Source organism: Fukomys damarensis, unplaced genomic scaffold (genome assembly GCF_012274545.1).
Source record: "Fukomys damarensis isolate Sample0158 unplaced genomic scaffold, DMR_v1.0_HiC HiC_scaffold_11, whole genome shotgun sequence".
NCBI classification, from domain to species: domain Eukaryota; kingdom Metazoa; phylum Chordata; class Mammalia; order Rodentia; family Bathyergidae; genus Fukomys; species Fukomys damarensis.
Window position 1 is genome coordinate 38,355,354 of NW_022900923.1, and position 4,298 is coordinate 38,359,651.

The following is a 4,298-nucleotide window of genomic DNA, read 5'->3' on the forward strand; positions in this document are numbered from 1 at the left end:
GGGCGGGGGGGGGGGGGGGGTGGGAGAACCTGGCTGGAGTCCAGACAGGCTGGAGCTCTGTTGATCATTATGTCTAGCCTTCAGGTGTCTCCACACACAGTGGGCGGCGGTGGGGGAGGTGTAGATAACATGAGAGCAGACAAAGAAAAAAATGGTGTATTTTTAAAAGATTATACAAAAATTTGTGCCAGAGTCCTCCTTAAAAAATGATTCTGAACGTCTTGGACTTTTATAATTAGAACACCGGCTCTGCTCTGCCAGCTCTCTCTAAGCCATAATTAGTTATGTCTGGAGCCTTTGAATAATTCCTCTCAATAATTGATGGAGTTAATATTCTCTTTTAAAAATGGGGAGAGTAGAGTGTTCTTGTAAACTCTATTTTTGTTGGAGGCTTTGTCATTCAAAACCTTCGCCAGGCGGAATCACATTGATTTGATTTGCCTTTTAATTTCTTATGAGACTTAGCTTATAACTTTTTAAGGATTTGGATGATTCTAGACGTGCAGGAATATTGATTGCACTGCTAGATTACCCTAGCAGAATATAAAAAGGAAGCAGGAATACAGGAACATTCTCCCTCATTTGTTCCAATTATTGGATAAATAATAAAAAAAAAACCAGTTCTGTACACTGCTTCTGTTTGAAACTCTATCAAAAAATCTCACCATGAATGCAACTTCGATGCTAACCGTATCTTTTGCCCTCTGGCAAGAAGAAATCCCAAATTATTTTATCCTTCGAGCATTCTTCTATAAAGAAGCTTCCGCATGCTTCCTCCCTCCCCCCACATCTTCACTCCACCCTATTAGGAATTAAAAAAAAAAATCTTTATACATGGAAGGCTGAATCCTGAGACAGAAAGCAATCTTTTCCCTGTATCTTTACACTGGCCATTCTCGGTCGCCTTTACTTGCGCTAGCACTTCATCTCACGTTTTGTGGATGAAAACCCTGAAACCGGTACGGTGCATATCACAATTATGAAATTAAAACTGGTAGTTAGACAATAAATAAAAAGAATGCCCTGGCTTGAAGCCATTGTTCCGAATTTAAGAGCTGTTTGCCTCCAAGTGTCTTAGCAGTCTATCATAGCTACTTATAATAACTGTCAGATGTCTAGAAAGTCCAGGGTGCCCTTGTCAGTGGAGTCAGCAAAGTTTGCCTTTTATTTTTCCTGGGGACAGATCAAATCTGATTAGACCTAAAGAGCTGAAAGAAGTGAGCTAAGTACATATGTCCGTGCCTTCGTTTTTTCTTATGAACAAAGCAACGCGTTGGAGCAGTGCTCCCGTGTACAGCCTCCCGCAGCTACTCTTTGGAACGCCTGACTTTTATTTTTAATTCTTTATCTCTAACATAATAAAGCACGCAACAACTGCCTCTGGACAGTTCTCCCGTCGACCTCTCCTTTTCGACACACACATAAGAGAGGGCTCTAACAAATCTTCAAATATCTGAGGCTTATGACAGAAAACTATTTCAATCAGTACACTCGAGGGAAAGAAAGGTATACTTACAATTTCAACACGGTTATTTGCTCCAGTTTCTTGTCCCCGGAGGCAGAGCAGAGGCTTTTAGCAGCCTGTCCCCAGTGCAGGTGCAGAATCCCTGTTTTCGTGCCGCAGGAAGGTGGAGAAGTCCTTCGGAAAGTCACTAGGAACTCAGCCACTTCTGCTCAGGCATCCCTGGCTCCCGCGGAAGCCGTACTATCTGCAGTTCTGAATTGAACTAAATTACAGCCCATGTGAAAGACAGGGGCAGTGAGTCATGTGAGGGATCCACGGCTCCCCCATTGGCCACAAAGCCATAGCAGAGGCATCCTGCCTTTTCCTCTATTGGTGCATAGTTAAAACTGAAAGCATCTAGATCCTCCTCGTCAGCTTATTTGTCCTTTATGTGTGGAAGAATGACTGTAGGATTTTACAGTGACAGAATTAGTTAAGAAAGGGACTGAAGTCATCCTTCACACAGACCAGTGGGAGGAGACTGGAAGCTCGGCTTTTTCCAGATTTTTTTTCCCCTTTTCTTTCCCCTGCCCTGCAGTTTTGTCTGTGATTTGCCTGTTTTCCTGTCAGAAAACAATTTTGTGTTTTTTTAATCCCTCTGTTAACTTTAAAGGTGACAGAAAATAACTTCCCCTTGCATTCTTTCATGGAACTCAGTTGTGTTTTGAAGCAGAAAATCAAGTTTTTTGAAAGATGGTTTTCTAAAAAAGAAAAAAAAAATTTTTTTTTTTGATCTTTAAAGAGGCTTTCTGGCATTTCTACACTAACAGGCTAAATTGCTCATTAGTGACACCAGAAACGGAATTAACTTTTTGGAGTAGTTATTTCATTTTGGAGAAAGCTGGGGAAAAATAATTCTGGAAAACATTAAAAGGCAAAATATCCAATAAATCAAAGAAATGTCTTGCACTAAGTGTGGATAAAGAGGAAATAGAAAATTTCCACTCAAAGACATTCTTTCATTTACTTATTTTGGCAATATAAAATGTCCTCAACTCTGAAAATGAGATGGTATTTTTTTGGTTCTTCTAGGATTACTTAATTACCACGCCTCTAGAACATTTGTAAAGACCCACAGGTTAGTGAGCTTTAGGGCTCTCTTCTTCTAGACACTGAAGCTGAGAAAGTGGGCTCTGACAACACTGACCCAGGTGTGCAAAAGCAATGAAGGAAATATCAAAATGAGAAGTAGCTTGATTTTTCTTATTTGCTTCCTAAAAAGCCCAACATGTTTGTATTTAATTTAATCATTGCAACAACCCCAGTATATGCTTTATGACTTTCATTTCTTGATGGCATAAACAGACACAGATGTTTTACTACCACCACATAGCTTAGATTTGAATCTATGGTTCATGCCTACTTTTTCAACTACCTGCATTGCTTTCCAAAATAATGATGGTTATCACTTGGAAGTATCTTCTTGCTGGATGTCAAGTATGGGCAACCTACTCCACGTTCCAGTGAATCCTCCCAACTGTTAATAACTAACATGATTTATTCTGTTATCCCCTTTTTAGAGATGAGGATGAACCTTTTACTATTCAGTGTCATGGTACCTTGTTACTGAAACCAATTCTCATGCATTTTACTAACCATAGCATAGACTCTTATCGTGCTATTGTATGTCTTGGCTATTTTTTTTTCTGACAGGAGACATTTAAAATGTTAGCATAAATACAAAATATTCATTATGGTCACATATATTTGGTTCAGACCCAGATCATCCCATTAAGTGACCCTGACAGGACTGGAAGTAGGCATTAGGGCAAGGTTGTGGAACCATATTTACATTTGGGTCCCTACAATAGTCTCCACACAGGGTCTTGCAACTGTAGGAGTTTCTGTGTCTGTTGAAGACCAAGAACATCCCTTTGGGTACCAGCAGTCCTATTACTGGTTAAAAGCCCTGAATCCATCGAATGACAGGATAAACATACTCTGGGCTCCTTTAAAATGGTGTCAAAATTTTCATCTCAGCCAGAGAGATAACAAGAACCCTGAGGATGTTTCCTCAGTACAGCCCCTTCTGTAGCTTGAAGCACTCAATGCACAGGAAATTTTCATTCCCTTTCTCAGTCTTGTGTGGTCTCCTTGGAGAGCAGAGGGGATTATGGGAGTGAACACACCTGAATTTTCACCTATGTTTTCTGAAGCACTCATTGCTTCCCTTAAAGTACTGTATTATGTAGCTCAGAGAAGTGGTAAGGGAGACATGTCTCAGGAAGAGGTACAGATAAATTTTTTGCATGTTTTTTTTTTAGTTTGTTTTGAAGCAGGGTCTCACTATGTAATTCAAGCTGGCCTTGAGTTCACTAGGTAGCCCAGGCTGGCCGCAAAATCCCAGTGATCCTCCTACCTCAGCCTCCCTGAGATCAGCTGAGATTACAGGCTTGTTCCATCACACCTGTTTTTTTTGTATTTTGTTTAGTGTTTGTTTTGCATAGTGGGGATTGATTGATGGGCCTTTGCCCCAATCTTCATAATTGGCTTTTATTATTATTGTTACTCTTATGTTAAAATTTTTAATTTTTAATAGTGCATGTTTGCAGTGCATTTTGATTACACCCATTGTAGGGAGTTGGTACGTGTTTATTTTGAAATAATCTCACTAAATCACTCTGTTTCCCAGGGTGGGGCTCGAACTTATGATCCTTCCTGCCTTAGCCTCCCAGAGTACTGGAATTACATGTGTGTACCATCACTCCCAACTGAAGATAAAATATAGTCTTCTACTTTATTGAACTATTTGTTCTTTCCACAGGTGGTGCATAGTTTCTTAAATTATTCATTT

The 4,298-nt window shown here is 40.0% G+C and overlaps 1 long non-coding RNA gene across 3 annotated transcripts in view; it reads right to left on the minus strand.

The window, feature by feature from the left end:
* The window catches only part of LOC104869994, a 38,468-nt gene extending 36,635 nt beyond the window's left edge, over positions 1-1,833 (minus strand). The window contains exon 1 of one of the 3 annotated variants that reach the window (XR_004516662.1): positions 1,517-1,833. This is a non-coding gene — a long non-coding RNA (uncharacterized LOC104869994). The remainder of the gene's footprint in view (positions 1-1,516) is intronic. The other 2 variants (XR_004516663.1, XR_782429.2) reach the window with 2 other exon arrangements.
* Positions 1,834-4,298: the final 2,465 nt, after the last annotated feature.